The sequence below is a fragment of the Amblyraja radiata genome, unplaced genomic scaffold, assembly GCF_010909765.2.
Source record: "Amblyraja radiata isolate CabotCenter1 unplaced genomic scaffold, sAmbRad1.1.pri scaffold_969_ctg1, whole genome shotgun sequence".
Taxonomy (NCBI): Eukaryota; Metazoa; Chordata; class Chondrichthyes; order Rajiformes; family Rajidae; genus Amblyraja; species Amblyraja radiata.
In genome coordinates this window covers 4,639-28,323 of record NW_022630964.1, presented here as the reverse complement: position 1 = coordinate 28,323, position 23,685 = coordinate 4,639, and the positions used below count along the sequence as shown (strand labels likewise).

General features: G+C 47.7%; 1 long non-coding RNA gene across 1 annotated transcript; it reads left to right on the top strand.

The window, feature by feature from the left end:
* The first annotated feature begins 6,435 nt into the window (after window positions 1-6,435).
* Window positions 6,436-23,340, top strand: LOC116970511. The gene is made up of 3 exons (XR_004411167.1): window positions 6,436-6,532; window positions 22,432-22,435; window positions 23,053-23,340. It is a non-coding gene; the product is annotated as an uncharacterized LOC116970511 (long non-coding RNA).
* Window positions 23,341-23,685: the final 345 nt, after the last annotated feature.

Below are 23,685 nucleotides of genomic sequence, written 5' to 3'. Positions count from 1 at the left end.
AAATGGTTGCAGAAAGTGTCTCTATTGGTTCTAAAATGCTTGCAAAAAGTGTCTATTGGTTCAAAAATGTTTGCAAAAAGTGTCTATTGGTTCTAAAATGGTTGCAAAAGTATCTCTATTGGTTGTAAAATGGTTGCAGAAAGTGTCTATTGGTTCTAAAATGCTTGCAAAAAGTGTCTATTGGTTCTAAAATGCTTGCAAAAAGTGTGTCTATTGGTTGTATAATGCTTGCAAAAAGTGTCTCTATTGGTTCTAAAATGCTTGCAAAAGTGTCTATTGGTTCTAAAAGGCTTGCAAAAAGTGTTTATTGGTTCTAAAATGCTTGCAAAAAGTGTCTCTATTGGTTCTAAAATGGTTACAGAAAGTGTCTCTATTTGTTCTAAAATGCTTGCAAAAAGTGTCTATTGGTTCAAAAATGGTTGCAAAAAGTGTCTCTATTGCTTCTAAAATGCCCCAACTGCACAGGCACGGCTGAGGACCCATTTGGTGCCCTTTGCGATGCCAGTAAAGACGCTCATGTGAACCCTCCACAACTGTGCTGTTTTAAGTCACCTTTTTTTAAACATTAAAACTTTTAAAATATACCTTCAAACTGAACAGAGCTTGTATCATTTACAGCACATGACTAAAATGGGGCAAAAATCGTAATGCTATCATGTACTGTTTTTGCGCAGATAGAGAAACAACATCTGCAGATAAGAAAATGAGAACTACAAAAACTAGTCTAGTTATTAAAACTAGACTAAGTGGGACCCATTGAGTCCCAGTCACATGGGAGGTCTTGTCCCCCAATGCAACCATTTCTACAACTAAATATTCCACCACTCACCCTTTCTCCCAACGTAGTATTCCACCACTCACCTATAGCCGTTAACTGTGCAAGCGCTACTCATTTCCCCTCAACTGCCGGCATTAACTCCTCATGTGTGGGAGGTGAGCGGGGCGTGGGGGTGAGGAATTGTGTACCATTGTGTGGTAGGGGGTTGTGGGGATGGTGGAGAGGTGTGTACGATGGAGGGAGGGGTGTGGGAAGCGGGAGGAGGGATGTGGGAGGGGGTGTGTGGGGGAGCGGGTGTGTGTGGGCGGGGTGTGGGGGGGAGGGAGAATGTGGGAGGGGAGATATGGGGTGTGGAGGGATGGGGAGCAGCAAGCGTGGAGCAGGAGAGGAGGGTGGGAGGGGAGCAGCAATTGTTATGGAGCTGGAGAGGGGGAGTCGGTGGGGGCTACGAGCATTGCAGAGCTGGGGGGGAGGGGTGCAGCGAGCGACGTGGAGCCAGAGGGGGGGGGGGGGGTGGGTAGCGGGCAGTGTACAGCCGGAGAGGGGGGCAGCAAGCCTGCTGGAGGGTAGAGGGCAGTGAGGGTTGTGGAGCCGGGGAGTGAGGAGGGCAGCAAGTGTTGTGGAACCAGGGGGAGGGAGGGGGCAATGAGCGTTATGGAGCCGGTGGGGGGGGGGGGGGGGGGGGCAACGAGCGTTGTGTAGCCAGAGAGGTGGGGGAAGGGGAGGCAGGGAGCGTTATGGAGCTGGGGGGGTGAGGGGCAGTAAGCGTTGGGGCAGTGAGCATTATTTATCTCTCCTTTCTAACCCCATTCTCCTACATTCTCCCCATAACCCCTGACACTTATATATTGGTAAACGGAATGGTAATGAGCCAATATAAGTTCAAAGTTCAAAGTAAACTTTATTGTCAATTCAAATAATGCAACAAGCAGTTACACAGAGGATTGAAATTGCATTTCCCCATACTCCAATGTGCAAGTAATATTTATAACACAGACAGACAATATACCAGTAAAGATAGACAATGGACATATACATTATATAAAATATTCACAGTGTGCCGGAGTGTAGTAACATTTTGAGGTATGTTATTAAGGTAGGTATGTTACAAAGCCTACCTGAAGCGTCTTTGAAAATCTGCCGTTGCGGGTGTGCGCGATTTTGGCGCCGTTTAGAGGGGGCGGGTTTAAAACGCGATTTTCTCTAGGCTGTTCAAATCGAAGATGTTCAGCCTAGTTAATTATTAACGAAAAATCGCTGGAAGACCCCGTCGCAAAAGCTATTATTAGGTTTAAAGGCCTTGAATAATAGTTATAGTAGTTTAAAAATCAATCTCTAAACCCGCGAACACCAGCAACCGCAGGGTCTCATAAAGCAGATAGCAGAAGGTGGGCTGTATATTTTTACATTAAAAAGGGCTTCTAAAGATCCCTTTATACAAAGTTTAATATTGCGAGTAGCTCAATTTGGGCCCATTATATCGCGCAGTATTTTTCTGGGCATTTGGGGCACAAATCTACCGCAATGTGAACGTTCTAAACCAGCGCGTTCCACAGGGACCCACTGGAAAGCTGATTTAAATGGGCATTTATTTACAGCAATTGAACACTGAATTCCTTCCATTTGGCCTATAAATTAATGTAAATGAGATTTAAAAATCATGTTTTATTGTGAATTATTTGTGAATATTATTTGGACATTTAGGCTATTTAAAAATGTTAATCATTTATTAAGAAATGGATAGATGTTTAGATCTAGTAATTGAAGTCTGAAATTAGCTACAATTAGGTAACTAACTAATTATATGCTTTAATTTCAGGTCATCCAAGTAAGATTATTTTATATTTGTTTCAGAATGCTTCAATCTATGATAACTGAAAATTTCATTCAGTTCTCTTAATTTTTAAGAAAGTTATGGGCTTTTGACTGTTCACGATCACAGCTTTTTTGTTATGTCCATAGAAAATCAATAGGGAACAAGATGCTCATTTCCCAGTATGAAAATGGCCATAACTTTTTAAATACTTGAGATATGAAAGTGAATTAGGTGTCAAATTAAACTTATTTTTATGCTTTATCTGATGGGATAAATTACAGACTTGATTTTTAAAATCTCAAAATTTTGTAACATTGCTAATTAAGGTGCAATAATAAAAGGTGCAATATAGAAAAGTGCAAATAGCATCCTGCAGGAGGGGAGGGGCAACGAGACCTGTGTGTCCTTGTACATCAGTCACTAAAAGTAAGCTGTTGTGTTCAAGAAGGAACTGCAGATGCTGGAAGATCAAAGGTACACAAAAATGCTGGAGAAACTCAGCGGGTGCAGCAGCATCTATGGAGCGAAGGAAATAGGTGACATTTCGGGCCGAAGAAACGTCTGAAGAAGGGTTTCGGCCCGAAACGTCACCTATTTCCTTCGCTCCATAGATGCTGCTGCACCCGCTGAGTTTCTCCAGCATTTTTGCGTACTAAAAGTAAGCATGCAGGTACAGCAGGCAATGAAGAAAACTAATGGCATGTTGGCCTTCATTGCGAGAGGATTTGAGTTTAGGAGCAAGGACATCCTACTGTAGTTGTACAGGACCCTGGTGAGACCACACCTGGAATATTATGTGCAGTTTTGCCTCCTAATTTGCTATTGAGGGAGTGCAGCGTAGGTTCACCAGGATAATTCCTGGCATGGCGGGACTGACATGATGAAAGAATGGGTCGACAGCGCTTGTATTCGCTGGAATTTAGAAGGATAAGAGGGTATCTTATAGAAACATATAAAGTTATTAAAGAATTGGACAGGATAGATGCAGGAAACATGTTCCTGGTGTGTTTAAGAAGGAACTGCAGATGCTGGACAATCGAAGGTACACAAAAAAATGCTGGAGAAAATTGGTATCCATGGAGCGAAGGAAATAGGCAACGTTTTCGGCCGAAACGCTTGAAATAGGCAACGTTTCGGGCCAAAACCCTTGAAATAGGCAACGTTTCGGGCCGAAACCCTCGTTCCTGATGTTGGGGGATGCCAGAACCAGGGGTCACATTTTAACAATAAGGGGTACGCCATTTAGGACTGAGATGAGAAAAAAAAATTTCACCCAGAGAGTTGTGAATCTGTGGAATTCTCTGACACAGAAGGCAGTGGAGGCCAATTCACTGGAAAGAGCACTTGGGGTGAGTGGAATCAATGGATATGGGGAAAAAGCAGGAACGGGATACTGATTCTGGATGATCAGCCATAATCATATTGAATGGTGGTGCTGGCTCAAAGGGCTGAATGGCGGACTCCTGCACCTGTTGTATATGTTACCTCCCAACGAACAATGATCTGGTCTACATTTTCCTTGAACTCCATTCCCTTTGTCCTGTTTTCACTCCTTACACTTCCTTATCTCTGTACAGAGAAACATAGACAATAGATGCAGGAGGAGCCCATTTGACCCTTCGAGCCAGCACTGCCATTCATTGTGATCATGACTGATCGTCCCCAATCAATAACCCGTGCCTGCCTTCTCCCCATATCCCTTGATTCCACTAGCCCCTAGGGCTCAAACTCTCTCTTAAATCCATCCAGTGATTTGGCCTCCACTGCCCTCTGTGGCAGGGAATTCCACACATTCACAACTCTCTGGGTGAAAAAGATTTTTTTCTCCCCTCAGTCTTAAATGGCCTCCCCTTTATTCAAAGACTGTGGCCCCTGGTTCTGGACTCGCCCAACATTGGGAACATTTTTCCTGCATCTAGCTTGTCCAGTCCTTTTATAATTTTATATGTTTCTATAAGATCACCCCTCATCCTTCTAAACTCCAATGAATACAATAACCATATAACCATATAACAATTACAGCACGGAAACAAGCCATCTCGACCCTTCCAGTCCGTGCCGAACACGTATTCTCCCCGTCCCATATACCTGCGCTCAGACCATAACCCTCCATTCCTTTCCTGTCCATATAACTATCCAATTTATTTTTAAATGATAAAAACGAACCTGCCTCCACCACCTTCACTGGAAGCTCATTCCACACAGCCACCACTCTCTGAATAAAAAGGTTCCCCCTCATGTTACCCCTAAACTTCTGTCCCTTAATTCTCAAGTCATGTCCCCTTGTTTGAAGCTTCCCTACTCTCAGTTGGAAAAGCTTATCCACGTCAACTCTGTCTATCCCTCTCATCATTTTAAAGACCTCTATCAAGTCCCCCCTTAACCTTCTGCGCTCCAAAGAATAAAGCCCTAACTTGTTCCAACCTTTCTCTGTAACATAGTTGCTGAAACCCAGGCAACATTCTAGTAAATCTCCTCTGTACTCTCTATTTTGTTGACATCCTTCCTATAATTAGGCGACCAAAATTGTACACCATACTCCAGAATTGGCCTCACCAATGCCTTGTACAATTTTAACATTACATCCCAACTTCTATACTCAATGCTCTGATTTATAAAGGCCAGCACACCAAAAGCATTCTTTACCACCCTATCTACATGAGATTCCACTTTCATGGAACTGTGCACAGTTATTCCAAGATCCCTCTGTTCACCTGCATTCTTCAATTCCCTACCATTTACCATGTACGTCCTATTTTGATTTGTCCTGCCAAGATGTAGCACCTCACACTTAACAGCAATAAACTCCATCTGCCATCTTTCAGCCCACTCTTCCAACTGGCATAAATCTCTCTGTAGACTTTGAAAATGTACTTCATTACCCACAACCCCACCTATCTTAGTATCATCTGCATACTTACTAATCCAATTTACCACACCATCATCCAGTTCATTGATGTACAAGTCTAGTCTTTTCAATCTTTCCTCATATGACAGTCCCGCCATCCCAGGGATAAATCTCGTGAACCTACGCTGTACTGCCTCAATCACAAGGATGTCCTTCCTCAAATTAGGAGACCGAAACTGTACACAATACTCCAGATGTGGTCTAACCAGAGCCCTATACAACTGCAGAAGAACCTCTTTACTCCTATACTGAAATCATCGTTATGAAGGCCAACATTCCATTAGCTTTCTTCACTGCCTGCTGTACCTGCACGCCAACTTTCAGTGACCGGTGTACAAGGACACCCAGGTCTTGTTGCACCTCCCCCTTACCTAAACTAACCCCATTGAGATAATAATCTGCTCCCTTGTTTTTCCCATCAAACTAAAGAAGGGTCTCGACCCGAAACGTCACGCATTCCTTCTCTCCGCAGACGCCCGACCCACTGAGTGACTCCAGCACCGTGTGACCTTCGTCCCATGCTGCATGCCGCCACCGACATGACTGCGCAATGGCAGGGGGCGGGGCCGGCATTCCCCCTTGGATTGGCGGTGACGTCAGGGCGCCGGTCGTACGCATCGTCAATGCGCGCGGCTGACGTCACGGCGCAGGGCGGATGTGCAGGTGGGCGGCTCGACAGTTCCCGGATGCTCTCCGCCCCCCCTAAATACCCCCCTCCCCACTGACAACCCCCTTTCCCACCCCTCAACCCCCACTCTCCCCCTCACACCTCTCACTCACCCCTTCATCCCTCCTCCCCCCACCTCCTTGACCCCCCTCACCCTCTCCCCCAATTCCCCCCTCCCCATTCCCTTCCTCCCCTTCAAGCACTAATAATGTTCACGTGTTAGTAATGTCCTGTTTGCCAGCGTGTTGACCTGTGTTCCCCTCCTGCAGGGTTTAGGGGCCGTTGCTGTGGATGGAGAGACGGGAGCGTGAGCGGCCATTGAGGGTGGACAGGGTGCTGGTGAGCAACCCCCATCTGCTCGGTGTGAGGGCTGAGCTTCGAGGGGCTTAAACTCGGTTGAGAACCACATGACGGAGCACAACAAGGGGCACAACAGCGGGTGCACACGGGATCACGCCCCTTCGACTGCTCCGACTGCGGCAAGGGATTCAAGACGACGCTGGATCTGAAGGTCCACCGGCGAGCGCACACTGGTAGGAAGCCCTATGGTTGCCCCACCTGCGGCAAGAGCTTTGCCCGGTTGTTTGAGTTTAAACGGCACTAGCAGGTGCACAGCAGTGAGCGGCTCTTCACCTGCTCCGACTGTGGCAAAGGTTTCAAGTCGTCCATGCAACTGAAGGTGCACAGGTGCCTGCACACTGGGGAGCGGCCCTACACCAGCAGCGACTGCGGCAAGGGCTTCATCCAGTCCAGCAGCCTGCTGGAGTCACCAGCGCACCCACACTGGGGAGCACCCCTTCACCTGCGCCCAGTGCGGCAAGGGCTTCACCTGCTCCACCTATCTGCTGTACCACCAGCAGGTGCACGCCGGTGACCTTCCCTTCCACAGGAGAGGGCTTTGCCATGGTCTCCCACACCTTGTCTCACCAGCGCGTGCACACCAGTGGCCAGCCCTATGAATGCCCGTACTGTGGTGAGGCGTTTGACAACTCGCGGCGGTTGCGGCAACACCGACGGGCCCACGCCGGCGAGCGGCTGCTTCCACTGCGGCAAGCGTTTCAAGAGCACACGGGGGCTGCGGGAGCAGCAGTAGATACACACCGCAGAGAGACACATTTAAAATCGGCCACGGGATTTACCATCACCTGCCGGGGGCTTCAACATCGAGAGCCTCGATTGCCTCAACGCAGCGGGAGAACACGCAAGGAAGAGATAAGACTTTTTGCCTTCCATCACAGTGAGGAGGTGCCTGGAGATTCACTGTGATGGATGTTTGTGTTAATTGTGTGTTTTGTTGCTTTTTTTCAGAGGTGGGGTGCAGGCGGAGGCCATTTGTCCCTTCGAGCACCGCCATTCATTGTGATCATGGCTGATCGTCCCCAATCAATAACCCAGGCCTACCTTCTCCCCATATCCCTTGACTCCACTAGCCCCTAGAGCTCTATCTAATCCATCCAGTGACTTGGCCTCCACTGTCCTCTGTGGCAGGGAATTCCACAAATTCCCTGCTCTCTGGGTGAAAACGGTTTTTTCTCCTCAGTCTTAAATGGCCTCCCCTTTATTCTAAGACTGTGGCCCCTGGTTCTGGACTCGCCCAACATTGGGAAAATTTTTCCTTCATCCAGCTTGACCAGTCCTTTTATCTATATTATTAAAACTAAGATCTTGACCACTTTCTGACTTTCTGTTTCGTGATTTCTGAAAGAACGCCGCCACTTACAGCCGTGATTTTTGGCCACTTCGCTCAGAGTGACTGACTGCCGTGCAACCTCCCCTATATGTGTGTGTGTGAGAGTCTGTGTGTGTGTGTGTGTATATGTGTGTGTGAGTGTGTCTGAAAGTCTGTGTAAGTGTGAGTCTGTGCACGTGTGTGTGTGTATGAGTATGTGTGTGCGGGTCTGTGTGTGTGTGTCTGTGTGTGTGTGTGAGTCTGTGTGTGTGAGAGTGTCTGAGAGTATGGGTGAGTCTATGTGTGTGTGTGTGTGTGTGTGTGAGAGAGAGTCTGTGTGTGTGAGAGTGTGTATGTGTGAGAGTCTGTGAGTGTGAGTGTATCTGAGAGTCTGTGAGTGTGTGTGTGTGTGTGATTGTTTGTGTTAGGTGGAGAGTGTGTGTGATCAACAAATAACAAATTGTACAAATAATATAGTCTTTCGTAGTTCAGAGCTTATTCGTTATGTTTAATAGCGTGATGGCTCAGGAAGAAGCTGTTCCTCAATGTGGATGTTACAGTTTTCAGTTTACAAAAGTCGGACGTGACTGCAGAAGTCAGGCATAAGTCAGTCAGTCCACAAGCCGTGATTCAGTCTGTCAGTCCAGAGGCCATGAGTGAGTGAGTCAGTCCAGAGGCCATGAGTTAGTCCCAAGGCAGGGAGTGAGTCCAGACGCCATGAATAGGTCGCACATCGCACCCCCCCCCCCCCCCACTGACATCCCCCACCTCAAGACGCTGCCCTCCACCTGGCTATAGGATGCTCCCGCTCCTGAAGCCGCCCCCATCCCCCGCTGCAGGACACCCCCTCCCTCATCAACCCACGAGAGCCCCCGCCTGAAGCCATCCCCCTCCCTCAGCTGCAGGACGTTTGCCAACCCCCACCCCACCCCCAACAGCTCCCGCCTCAAAAGAATTCTTCAGTGAGTCCAGAGGATTGAGAATTACAACAAATTACAACTGCCCAATCTCTCTATATTAAAATTGTCTCTTTTTTTTATCAACAGCAAGTAGCCATCAAGAGGCAGTGAGCAACAGAACACAACTAGAGGCACAACAAGAAAGAACTTAATAATTCTCATATTTTTAACAGTTAAATTGTTCTTATATTTTAAGAGGTATTCACAATTTAAACTTTAATAAATCCTTTTTCCACTTTTCATGCCTGTGTGTTCTTCATCACAATGGGAACCTAATAGGCAGGAATGGCTGCACTGTGGGAGAGCCACTAAGAGTGCATTGGGTGGGGGGGGGGGGGGGGGGGGTTGTGGGGAGATGGACAGAATGCATTGGGGGAAAGCAGAATGGTAATGAGCAGAGCGGGGGAATGAAGGGAGGAGGAGTGACTGAATAAACTGCCACCACACCAGCCTTGAGTGACTGCACTGCCAGCCCACCAGCTGTAAGTGACTGAACTACCAGCCCACCAGCCGTGAGTGACTGCACTACCAGCCTGCCAACCCACCAGCCCTGAGTAAGTGAACTGCCAGCCCACCAGCTGTAAGTGACTGAACTGCCAGCCCACCAGCCATGAGTAAGTGAACTGCCAGCCCACCAGCCGTGAGTGACTGCACTGCCAGCCCACCAGCCATGAGGAAGTCAACTGCCAGCCCACCAGCTGTAAGTGACCGAACTGCCAGCCCACCAGCTATGAGTGACTGCACTGCCAGCTCACCAGCCATGAGTAAGTGAACTGCCAGCCAACCAGTCATGACTCACTGAACTGCCAGCCCAATAATCCATTTGGTTCACCTCTCCCCCTTCTCTCTCACAGTCACCTGTTTTGGGCACAATTTCTGGCAGTTTCTCAGCCACCAGCCTGCCAGGTCTGAGTGACTGTACTGCCAGGCCTCAGTGACTGAGCTGCCCGCCCAAGAATCAATTTGGCCCACAATGTCCAGACTAGCCCTCTGGAAACCAGTCCCTTCGGCCCACAACACCCATACTAGCGCAACAGAAAGACCCCCCACCCATTGGCCAGCAATATTGGAATTGGTGGAGAGGTGGAATATTATATATAACGTGAATATGACTGTAATCATATAAAATTATGTATGATTATATTATATAAAAATAATGTAATTAATATAATTGTGAGTTTTTTTTGAATGAGACTGCCGCGGAGGTCTGACTCCTGAACCAGCCTAATTAATGGGTGAGGGCAGTTCCTGTGGGTTACTCCATTTACTGAACCCCACTGACTGCCAGTGTGCAGAGTGGGACTGTGGCAGTGCCAGGCTGGGGGAAGGCTCAGGCATCTTCCACTGAGAGGAAAATGCCGAAGCCTAACCCTAACTCGCCCCCCTTCCAAAGCTGTCTACGGTTAGAGCCGCTTTGGGACCGGTTGCGGGCTCCGTACGTGTGGCCCCACAGTGCGTCCATCTCGGCCAGCATGCCCTTGTGGTGATGATGGTGGGGAGCAGTGTCGCCCGGGCCGCAATCAGCACCACATAGCACCGGCTCCTTCAGACCGCCCGCACGCTGGCTGCAACACCGGCCGGTCGACCACTCGCAGCACCTACCGGAGGCCCGGCCTAACTCTCACCATCATCGAGGCCCGGACCAACCGACCGCTCTCACCACCCACTGGGGGCCCGGCTCAACGCTCAACACCCACCGGAGTCCCTGCCCAACGCCAACCATCCACCGGAGGCCCGGCCCGACCGACCACTCTCACCACCCACCGGCGGCCTGGACCAATTCTCACCAACCACCGGCGGCCAGATCCTCCAGAGCATCCATCGGCCGACCGACAAGCCTGACTGACAGACTGACCGATTCACCGATTGATCGACCGACTGACTGACCGACCGACTGACTGACCCTAATCCTAACCCTAGCTCTACATTTATCATTTTTATTTAACAGTTCACATCATAACTTTATAAAGATAAATAATTGAAAAACAAAATGATCAGCAAGGTGAGCATTACCTTTATTCCTTGGAAACGTTGTTATTGTTTTGATGTAATGAGGAGGCAGCCATGATCCCAGGGTCCTCGCTGCCATGAAACAAAGCGCAGGATTGGTCAATTTGCGTCTGACCTCAATGACAAACGTGCATTAATTGGACAATTACTGCTCGGAAAATTTGAGATTTTTCTCATGTTTCCTAAAAATGTGCAGGTTTAGTTCTTGACGAGTTCCAGGTATAATTTATATAATATTTTTACATAATATGTTAAAAAATTCAGGTAGTTCCGTGAGTTGAGTCGGGAACCTGAAGGATAAAGCTCCTCGGCCCCCATAGCCTAGTTTTTAAAAAGCCAAATGTAACGGCTTCTGTGATAGGGAGAGACTTCCAGCAGCTTCCAGATGATGTCACAATGCACCAATCACAATGGGCTGACATGTACACAAGGTACCAAGTGCGACAATGACATCACAATGGGACGTTGCCAACGGTAACCGCCGCAAATGCTTGGAGGAGTGGTTGCCAACGGTAACTGCTGGAGGAGTGGTTGCCAACGGTAACCGCAGCAGACGCTTGGAGGAGAAGGCTGCTCGACGCCATCATCAGAGGGAGAGGGAGAGGGAGAAGAAAGAGAGAGAGTTGCGTTGGGGGGACTGGTGAGTGGTGGAAACAGGTTGCGTTGGGGGAACTGGTGAGTGGTGGAATATTGCGTTGGGAGTTGCCAACATCAGCAGCAACTTGAAAGAGAATGCTGCGTGCCACCAGTCCGGTGGGCCGCACAAGGGGACGGGGAAGTGTGTGACGGGAGGGTGGGAGTGTGTGACGGGGAGGGGTAGAGTCAAAAGTTGAGTCTATTCAATGACTCAAAGGTTGATTGCCGTTTTACAAAAAAAAAAATCCAGAACTTTCCTCTGAAGCTGCCCCCCAACCCTCACGTCGAGTCCACGGTTTTTGTCCTGGGCCTCCTCCATTGTCAGAGTGAGGCCCAGCACAAATTGAAGGAACAGCACCTCATATTTCGCGTGGTTAGTTTACGCCACAGCGGTATGAACATTGTCTTCTCTAACTTCAGGTAGCCCCTGCTTTCTCTCCCCATCCCCTCCCCCTTCCCAGATCTTCCTCTTGCCTTCCTGTCTCCATCTACATTCTTTCTTTGTCCAACCCCTGATATCAGCCTGAAGAAGTGTCTCAACCCGAAACGTCACCCATTCCTTCGCTCCGTAGATGCTGCCTCACACGCTGAGTTACTCCAGCATTTTGTGTCTACCCACACAGACCCTTCTGTCCTCAGTCTCCTCCATTATCAGAGTGATGCTAAATGCAAATTGGAGGAACAGCATCTGATATTTCGCTTGGGCAGCTTACAAGCCCAATGGTATGAATATTGATTTCTCTCACTTCAGGGAGCCCCGGTATTCCCTCTCTCTCTATCCCTCCCCCACCCAAGTCACACAAACTTCTCGTTTTCACCCAAAAAACAGCTAACAATTACCTGTTTCCTTTATCATCGTCACTTTTTTGCACATCTTTCATTCATTGTTCTTCACCACCATCTATATCTCTCACTTCCCTTATCCCTAACCATTCTGAAGAAGCTGGTATGACTTGGGTGAGGAGGGATGGAGAGAGGGGGGATGTAAGGGTTACTTGAAGTCAATATTCATACCGCTATCAATAAAAGGGAGGTAGGTTGTTGGATAGTTAACTAAAATCCGAGAATGACAATTCTCAACTCAAACAAAGTTTGACAAGTAGCCAAGTGTCCCGACCCGAAACGGTACCCATATTTTTCCCCCAGCACTTTGTGCCAATCTTTGGCAGACACAAGGAACTGTCGATGCGGGGTCAAACACAAAAAGACACAAAGTGCTGGAGGCAGGATCTGTGGAGAACATGGAAAGGTGACGTTTCACAGCGTGCGGGAAAGTGGGTCAGGCAGCATCTCTGGTCAACGTGGATAAGCGATGTTTCAGGTCTGAAGAAGGTTAGTGATCCAAAAAAATCCATGTTCTCCACAAAAATGCTGGAGTAACTCAGCGGGACAGGCAGCATCTCTGGAGAGAAGGAACCTTCATCAGACTGAGTTACAGGAGAGAGAGACACCGAGATACGGTGTTACTCAAACATTTCAGGGATTGGACAGGGTAGATGCAGGAAACATTTTCCCCAATTAAAGTACAGTGATATTTGAGTTACCATACAGCCATACTAAGTGAAAATTGAAAATACACACAGCACATAAAATAAAGTTTAACATAGACATAGAAACATAGAAACATAGAAAATAGGTGCAGGAGTAGGCCATTCGGCCCTTCGAGCCTGCACCGCCATTCAATATGATAATGGCTGATCATCCAACTCAGTATCCTGTACCTGCCTTCTCTCCATACCCCCTGATCCCTTTAGCCACAAGGGCCACATCTAACTCCCTCTTAAATATAGCCAATGAACTGGCCTCAACTACCTTCTGTGGCAGAGAATTCCACAGATTCACCACTCTCTGTGTGAAAACATCCACCACAGTGGAATCACTGTGAAGGAAAGCAATAAAGTTCAATCATCTTCCTCCTTTGTTCACCCGTGACTGGAGTTGTTAAACCCTCCGCCCTTGCCGCTGCCGACGGTGCACTGTTCAAGCCCTCTTGTCGGCATGATGGAAATTCCGGCATCAGGACGGATCAGAACACTCCGCAGCATGGAGCTCCCAAGTCAGCCTCTTCTTACTGGAGACAGCGACTTCACGGTGTTAAAGTGTTCCGGTGTTCATGGTACAGGCCCTGCGGCGGAGCTCCTTCACTGGTGATCCTCAGCAAAGGATCCCAGGCTCTGTGATGGTTAGTCCGCGGCTTGAAGCTCTGGGCCGGCCTCCAGGAAAGGCTGCACTACTCCACGTTGTTAGGCCGTGGGGGAGGGGGGGTTGGAAATGTGACACGGAGAAAAATCGCATCTCCGTTTTGGTAACTGACTGGTAAAAGTTTCCCCCAATTCTCCCCCCCCCCCCACCCTTACATAAACATACCAAGAAACATTAAAACAAACATGCAAGACATACTTAAAATAATAAAGCAGAGAGTCAAGTCAAGTCAAGTTTATTCGTCACATACACATACGAGATGTGCAGTGAAATGAAAAGTGACAATGCTCGCGGACTTTGTGCAAAAAGACAAACAAACAAACAACCAAACAAACTACAAACAGAATGTAACAGAATCACATATTCTTATTCATATTAAATATTGTGGGCGGAAGGAAAAAGGGAAAAAAACAGCAATTAAAAAAAAAAAAGCAGTAGAGTGGTACAGTAAAGTTAGTCCCTGGTGAGATAGGAGTTTACAGCCCTAATGGCCTCTGGGAAGTGGTCAAACAGACTGTTGGCGAGGTAGACACAATGGTGGCGCCACATGATGTAATTAGATTTAATTGGATTTAGCTCTTCGGGCTAACGGAATCAACGGATATAGGGAGAAAGTAGGAACAGGGTACTGATTGTGGATGATCAGCCATGATCATATTGAATGGTGGTGCTGGCTCTAAGGGCCGAATGGCCTACTCCTACTCACCTATTGTCTATGTTTCTATGTTTCTTACTGTGTACCTGTGCTGCTAGATCCCTCTGCTCCACTACACTCCCTATCTATCTGTGACACCACCTTCAGGGGACCGTGTCCCTGCGCTCCTAGATCCCTCTGCCTATCCCAAAACGTCTCCCATTCCTTCTCTCCAGAGATGCTGCCCATCCTGCCGAGTTACATTGTGTTCATCTTTGGTTTAAACCAGCATCCGCAGTCCCTTCATACACGCGTTGATCGGCCACTGGTAGGCAAAGGGTTGGAACCTAAGACACTTGGACAGGTACATGGACAAAACAGGTCAACCCCTTACCAAAATGGCCACCGTCAACCAGCGCCACTGACGGCGACACTTCACCAACATGTTTAAGAAAGAATTGCGGATGCTGGAAAAATCGAAGGTAGATAAAAAAATGCTGGAGTAGGATCTCGACCCAAAATGTCGCCTATTCCTTCTCTCCATAAATGCTGCCTCACCCACTGAGTTTCTCCATCATTTTTGTCTACCCTCACCAAGATGGCCGCCACCAACCCTTCTCCAAGATGGCTGCCGACCAATCAGCAGCACCGACCTCACCTTCCCTCACCAAGATGGCCGCCCGCCGGTCGCGGTCCCGCCACCGCCCCGGGACGAACCTCTTCATCGGCCGGATAAAAATGGCGGCGGAGAAGCGGGAGTTGGTGGCGTCGCTGCTAAGCGGCGGCCTGATGTAAATAATGTTATAAGTCAACAGGGGAGTAGGATAGGGTCAATATGGGGGCAAACTGAGGTAAATCATCACATAAAGTACATGTCTATGGGGAAAACTGAGGTAAAACTCGTTATAAACCTCCCCCTCTTATTCACTGAGGTAAATGACGTCACAATATTAGTGGTTGGACGTGCCTCTGCCGGACGTGCCTCTGCGGAGCTCCACATTTTCAACCAATTTTTGTTGATTTTTGTTCATTTTAATAGCGAAGCGGACTTTTTAGCAACAGTGAAAATGTTGATGTTGTTATTTTTGTTAGATAGAAGTTTAGATGGACATTTTTTGCTGAATTTTAACTTAGTTTTTAATCGCGAAACCCCACGGTATATTGGAGAGTGAGCCAGAGCGGACACTGGAGGATTTCACCGTCGACAGTACAGGCGGATCGCAAGATAGCGGAAACCCAGAGTAACACAGCAGCAAGCTACAGTCCGCAGATACGGAAGGCTATATCGGAGTGGCATTTTTCGGAAATTGCTCAGCCATCCGAACTCAACCGTGCAACATTCAACTTATTTGACTCTTTTAGCAAACATTAGTGGTGTTTTTATCGCGATATGAAGTATTTTTAGTGTTTTTAACTTGGATTTTCATTTCAACTGCACGTGGATGCAGCAGTGGTGTGGACTACAAGCAGTATTCATTGGGGGACATTGTGGGACAACATAAAGGGGAGTAGCCTCTTGATTTCATTATTATTGATTGAATCGCTGAGATACACTGTAGAACAACACAACTAAGTATGGCCTTACTATATAGCATCGGAAGCATACTGTTGTTATGCCTGTTTGTGAGACAATAAATTCAACCATTGGAAACAAACTACAGATGACCAACACCTGGTTTTTCACACTAAATCCTGAGAGAAGTTTGCACGAAACACACGTCAATTTACATCAACAGTTACAGACTCTTGACTAAACCAGCAATCTGTACGACTATTAAACTGAGGCCGAAGAAGCACATTGGGTTTCTCAGTACTTTGCTGTTATCTGGGGATGTTAGTTTGAACCCTGGGCCTACAAACTGTGGGAGCTGTACTAAGCTGGTAACAAATCACCGAAGAAAACTTCAATGCATAGATTGTGATGCAATGTATCATGTCAAATGTACCGACGTGACTATCAAGGAATATATGAACATTACAAAGCAGAATCTTTCATGGCAATGCACAAACTGTAAACCTGAACCATGTGGGGTGGGCAATGAGATGGTAACTAGCCGGCACAAGGGCATAGAATTTAGAATGCGGTGGAGTGGATGATGTAACATACAGCAGCTTTGAAGGGGAAAATTGTGTCTGGATATGTCCAATGTGTGAAATTATGAACATTTCTGATACATTGTTTAATTCATCATTTGAAAGTAATACATCAAACTGTTTTTTTACCCTGAATGATGATGATGGAGGTGACATATTTATTGGTAATATAACACCTCCTAAAGCTCCAAAGACAGTTAAAAACAAGTTAACAAAATGTAAAGCCAGGAACTCACTAATAATTTTGGTGGTAAATTTTCAGAGCATTAGGAATAAAACCTCTGAGGTAAAGGTACCTTTGGATCAGTATAATCCAGATATTGTACAGGAGACAGAAACTTGTCTTTCACAGGACATTAATAGTAATGAGATTTTCCCGGATACATATGGTGTCTATCGAAGGGACAGATGGGACAGAATTCATGGTGGCATCTTAATAGCATGTAAAAAGGATATTATTATGATTCGTAAAGAAGAGTTTGAATTAATGTGGAACCCAATTGAATTGAAAGGACAGCACTCACTTTTAATAGCTACTGCTTATAAGCCCAGACACGATGATAAACAGTTTGCAAGTGAACTTGAGAATTCATTTGAGAAAATATACAATAAAGGCAAGGGATATAATATAGTACTTTCAGGAGACTTTAATCAGCCTAATATTAACTGGGATATAATATAGTACTTTCAGGAGACTTTAATCAGCCTAATATTAATTGGGAAGACTCAACAATAGTGCGGATCAATCTGCATCCAAAGATACAGCTGAACTACTACTGGGGACTTTAATGAGTTTTGGACTGAACCAACAGGTTGATAAACCAACAAGAAGAGGTAACATTTTAGACTTGGTATTCACAAATAATACCAGTCTTGTTTAGGGTACTAAGGTGGAAGCAGGTGGAAGCGACCATGACATAGTCATTGTTGACCTGGATCTAACAGCCAAGTGGAAACGACAACCTAGAAGGAAATACTACGTACGGCGGAAAGCAAACGAGGAACTGATCAGTCCTTCCTTCTCCCCCCCACACCCCATCAGTCTGAAGAAGGGTTTCGGCCCGAAATGTCACCTATTTCCTTCGCTCCATAGATGCTGCTGCACCCGCTGAGTTTCTCCAGCATTTTTGTGTACCAAGGAACTGATCAATGCAGACCTGGATGCTTCACTGAACCATTATCTCTCAATGGGGAATGCTTCTATTCAGGAGAAGTGGGACACTGTTGAAACCAAAATGAAGCAGATCATGGAGAGATATATTCCAAAAAAAACAGCAGCCAAACCAAATACCCTACCGTGGTTCACTAGACATCACCACTGACTCAGATGTAAGAAACAGAGACCATACAATAAAGCAAAGAAGACACATAGAAACATAGAAAATAGGTGCAGCAGTAGGCCATTTGGCCCTTCGAGCCTGCACCGCCATTCAATTTGATCATGGCTGATCATCCAACTCAGTATCCCATACCTGCCTTCTCTCCATTCCCCCTGATCCCTTTAGCCACAAGGGCCACATCTAACTCCCTCTTAAATATAGCCAATGAACTGGCCTCAACTACCTTCTATGGCAGAGAATTCCACAGATTAACCACTCTCTGTGTAAAAAATGATTTTCTCATCTCAGTCCTAAAAGTCTTCCCCCTTATCCTTAAACTGTGACCCCTTGTTCTGGACTTCCCCAACATCGGGAATAATCTTCCTGCATCTAGCCTGTCCAACTCCTTAAGAATTTTGTAAGTTTCTATAAGATCCCCCCTCAATCTTCTAAATTCTAGCGAGTACAAACCGAGTATTTCCAGTCTTTCTTCATATGAAAGTCCTGCCATCCCAGGAATCAGTCTGGTGAACCTTCTCTGTACTCCCTCTATGGCAAGAATGTCTTTCCTCAGATTAGGAGGCCAAAACTGTACACAATACTCCAGGTGTGGTCTCACCAAGACCCTGTACAACTGCAGTAGAACCTCCCTGCTCTTATACAGAAATCAAGAGAAAGAAGATTGGGATTCCCTTGTAAATTGCCAGAAGGAATTAAGGAAAGCTTTGAAGAAAGCCGAACAAGACTTTGTGTCAAACAACCTTACCACAGCAATGAAAGAAAACGTCAAGCAATTTTGGTCTTATATGAAACGTTTGGGTAACGGAGAGAAGGGAGTTGCAGACCTCATGGTGAACAACACAATTGTAAGTGACGGGAAAGGGAAGGCCGAAGCACTTAATGCTCAATTCACCAGTGTATTTACGATGGAAAACAAGTCGTACATTCCATCGATGGGAATCAGTAACATGCAGTATATCTCTGGACTAGTGATCCATGAGGCAGGAGTACTAACACAACTACATAACCTAATGCCAAACAAAGCAGCGGGCCCAGATCAGTTGCCACCATGGTTTCTAAAGATGTTCACATCAAAAATAACACCCATACTCACAGATTTATTCAAGTCCTCAATTGATTGTGGGTCACTACCACGGCAGTGGAAGGAAGCAAACATCTGTGCAATATTTAAGAAGGGCAATAAGGCTGCGCCTGAGAATTACAGACCAGTTTCACTGACCAGTGTTACATGTAAGATCTTGGAACACATCATACACTCTCACATTATGGACCATTATGAAAAGAATGGGATGCTGGTGGACTCACAACATGGCTTCAGAGCAAAACGTTCAACAGAAACACAACTTATTGTCACTAGTGATGACATCACAAAGGCATTAGATAAGGGGAAATCTATACATATGGCAATCCTGGACTTTTCAAAAGCATTCGATAAAATTCCTCATGAAAGGCTCCTAGGAAAACTGGATTACTATGGCATCAGAAATAGTCTACATAAATGGATTAGGGACTTCTCATAAGCCGGACACAGAGGGTGGCCTGTGAAGAAAACATACCTTGGAGTTCATCTTGATAGCAAGCTTTTGTGGGGGGGACACGTGGACGACACGGTCACTAAAGCCACTAAAGGTCAGGGCAGGGGTACGTCAAGGCGCAAGGCGGGGGGGTAGGCCACGGCGCAGGGCAGCTAGGTGGCGAACAGGTGGGCGGGTCAGCGCATTGCCCGGATGCTCAGCGCCCCCAGGTCGATGTGGCCCTCCATTCTCCCACTTTCCTCCTCTCCCCCCCCCTCCCCTCGCTCTCCCCTCATCTCACTTCCACCGTCCTCATCCCCGTTCCCCTTTCCCCCCTTGCCTCCTCACCACCGCTCTCATCATTCCCCCTCCCTTCTTACCCTCACCCACTCCTCCTCTCTCCCCCCATCACCCCGTTATGCGTTAGTAATGTCCTGTTTGCAGGGCCGGATTTAGATGAAGAGAGGCCCTAAGCTATTTCACTTGTGAGGCTCCCCCGCCCCCCCCCCCCCATCCCCCACCCCCACACTGGAGGACCATGACTACCCGACAGTGCCAGTGTGACACTTTTAGATCGTACTGTATGTTGTCATTAAACAGTTGGTTTTAAAATACATATTTGATTAACCGCGGAGCGGGCGATGCCTTACCTGGATCGCCGTTTGAAGCTCTGGAATGTTGGGCCTGCTGCTTGAACATCATGGAGCTGTGGTTTGCGGAGCTCCCAGCCTCAGGCCGTGCTGATTTCAACATCGTGGAGCCCTGGGATCCCTTTGCTGAGGGCCGCCAGCGTGAATCTCCGCCCAGCTCAGCCTGTGGACTTCGGGAGCCGGTAGGAAGTGGCCGATTCGGAAGTCCAAGCCGCTGAGAATGTACTCCCATTCCGACGTCGGATGGTGACCCCAAATTTCATTGTACCAATTGGTGCATGTGACAATAAGTGTCTCTTGAATTGAATGTGGAATATTAGGAAATAAAGAAACTATAAATACACTAAGAGCAAAAATGTTTTTTTCGCGCCTTCTTCATAACAAAATCATCCAGAAGTTCACCAAGATGTGTTTGTTTAAGTTTGTCACTCTCAATGCACAGAATGCTCAGTGCAGACAACCTCTCTTGAGACATTGTGGACCTTAATTCATTTTAAATTCTTTTGAGTCTTGAAAAAGACCTCTCTCCTGAGCAGTTGGTGACCATCAAGCTCAGAAACAGCCGCAAGATTGCTTCCACATTCGGGAAGGCCATCTGAATTGTTTCCTTGTATATTATTTGATAAAGATCTGTATGAGACAGAGAGTGCTCTTCTGTATGCCTATGGCTTTGTCTCACATACGAGTGAAAGTGCAAAAGTTAATCTGTAAGTTCCAGGTCAACATCTTCTGGGTATGCTTCCATCAACAGTTCAACACCTTGCTGAATTTCTTGCTTAGATGCGGTCAGATTAGCGAGAAAGAAAAACTGTTGGGCAACTTCACTGTACACAGTACCTCTTCTTTTCAAATTGTTTTCAAGTGCATCTAGTATAGGAATAAAGGATTTTATCCTAAACTTATCTCTTGAAGAGAGTTTATCAAAAGCATCAAGACCAGGTGCACTTCCATCATTTCCTTGCCATTTCCTTACTCTTTGTCTCCCTGTGACAGTTCTGTCGTTAACATCTGGCAAGGTGGCCTTTGCTTGTTGCTCAAGCTCATCAAAATCTTCTCAAATTGTGCATACAAAGTCTTGAAGTGAACTGTACAAACTTGCACAAGTACTCAATAACAGTTTGGATTTCTGAATGGCTTTGTTGACCTTGTGGAAATGACCTAGCAGATGGGTCCAAAAATGCAACATAAACACAAATTCCAGTTCTTCCATTTTCTGCAAAAGATTGTTAGCTTGAAGCCTGGTATCACCCTTCACATTAACATCAGAGTACAAACGACCGAGGGCATCAGTGATAGCGCTGTAACTTTCCAAAATAGCTTCTGTGGCTTTTGCATGTGCCTCCCACCAAGTGTCTGACAAATATTTAGGCACTTTTGACTGAGTTTGCAGAAATGATTTTAGAACTGCCCATCTCTTTGTGGAGGATGAAAAGAAGGTATAAATGTCATTGATAATTCCAAAACAGTTCACTGCATCAAGGCAGCAATCAACAGCCGGACAGCCCACCAAATTTAATGAGTGAGCAGCGCATGGAATAAATCTTGCAAATTTGTTTTTTTCGAGGATGTTTTGCTGCATACCCTTGTACCTACCAGCCATGTTGACAGCATTGTCATAAGACTGCCCTCGGCATTTTCTAAAGTCAATTTCAAGCTCAGTGGTGAAATAGTTAAACACAAAATCAGCCATGCTTTCTCCTGAGTGGTCCTTCAGCTCAAGGAAAGTTAAAAATCTCTCACTTGGTAAACCGTCTTCAGGTGATACATATCTGATAATTAAAGTCAACTGATCAGTATGTGAAATGTCAGGGGTGGAATCCACTGACAAGCTGAAATATCCAGCCTTTTTCAAGTCAGCCAGAATTGCATCCTTAACTTTTTTTGCCATTAGTTGAATTATTTCCTCACATACAGTTTTTGACAAATAAGAGGGATTTCCTGATCCGGAGTTTCCATACCGATTGATATGGTGGAAGGGACAAAGGTGAGGCCTCTGCTGCGGACAAACCGTTCGGTATCTGAGAGGGGGAGGTCAGGGGGGATGGTGAACACACGGCAGGGATGGGAGTTGGGGCCAGAGGAAGGCAGGTGAGTGGGCTGAGGCCGAGGTGATGTCTGGTGGGGGGGTGGTGGGTGGTCAGGGGGTAGGGGGGTATGAAGACTGTAGTGTGGGTGGGGAAGAGCTGGGGTCACATGGTTTGAGGGGAATGGGGAAGACCCAATGGAACAGCTACTGAGGTTACCAGAATTGGGGGGACTAGCATTAGGACCCAGCGCAGTCAAACCCAGGGCAGTGGTAATCTGCAGTGTAGAAACCAAAGACACTTGAGGAGTTCCTCTAGTATCTTTGGTGGAAAATTCAGGTCCGGTGATGAGTCCAGGTTGCAGGTAAGGCGACGGCTGCTGGAGGGCAGTGGAGTGGCGAGCAAAGCGTGGGAGGTCCCGGTGGGCGGATGGTTGGTGGGGCGCCGAGGTTAGACGGGTCCGGTGGGGCGGCGAGGTTAGACGGGTCCGGTGAGGCAGCGAGGTTCGACGGGTCCGGTGGGGCGGCGAGGTGCGTCCGCCCCAGGTGCGGCGGAGAATAGGGAAGGCCTCCGGTGCGCAGCGAATTGGGAAGGCCCCTCATGCGGCGGTGAGGTGAGTCCATACAGGTGCGGTGTGAAGGTGTGTAGGCCCCCCGTGCCGCGTGGAGGTGTGTAGGCCCCCCGTGCCGCGTGGAGGGAAAAGGGTTAAATAAACTACATACCTTTTCCTTTGTCCTGCCCTTCCAATGATCCAAGGATCTGTGGAGCAAATTCCTCTCCACAACGAATATAAACCTCACCTGCATTTTAATCCCCCACACCACCAAAGCCTCCGGAATCGCAAGCACAGCGCCACCGATGGTAGGTTTTGTAACAACGCCACTATCTCAAAAGTTTAACACACCTTGGTGCAGCGAGCAGAGGCCCCCCCTAAATCTCGAGGCCCTAAACTTAAGCTTGTCTAGCTTATACGTAAATCCGGCCCTGCATGTTTGCCATCTTGTTGACCCTCTGTCTTCCCCTCCTGCAGGGTTTAGGAGCTGTTGCTGTGGACAGAGAGACGGGGCCGTGAGCGGCCATTGAGGGCGGCCAGGGTGCCGGTGAGCCCAACCCCTGCCCCCATCTGCTCGGTGTGCGTGCTGAACTTCGAGGGGCTGAGCTTCGATGGAGGACCAAATGATGGGGCACAACAAGGAGAAGCGTTATGTGTGCGACGTGTGTGGCAAGGCCTGGCAGTACCCATGCCATCTGGAGACCCACCGGCGGGTGCACACAGGAGAACGCCCCTTCGACTGCTGGGAGTGCGGCAGGAGCTTCAAGACGGCGCAGGTACTGAAGACCCACCGGCTGATGCACACAGGAGAGCGCCCCTTCAGTTGCTCCGACTGCGGCAAGAGCTTCAAGACGCCGCAGGAGGTGAAGATCCACCGGCGGGTGCACACGGGCGAGAAGCCCTATGGCTGCTCCACCTGCGGCAAGAGCTTTGCTTGCTCCTCGGGGTTGCAGGTGCACAGGCGCGTGCACACCGGGGAGCGGCCCCACACCTGCAGCGACTGTGGCAAAGGCTTCATCCAGTCCACCAGCCTGCTGGAGCACCAGCGCATCCACACTGGTGAGCGCCCCTTCAAATGCGCCCAGTGCGGCAAGGGCTTCACATGCTCCACCAAGCTATTGTCCCACCAGCGGGTGCACGCCGCCGACTGTTCCGTCCCCAGCCCGGTGAGTGGAGAGGGCTTCGCCATGGCCTCCCACACCCAGTCTCACCAGCGCGTGCACACCAGTGG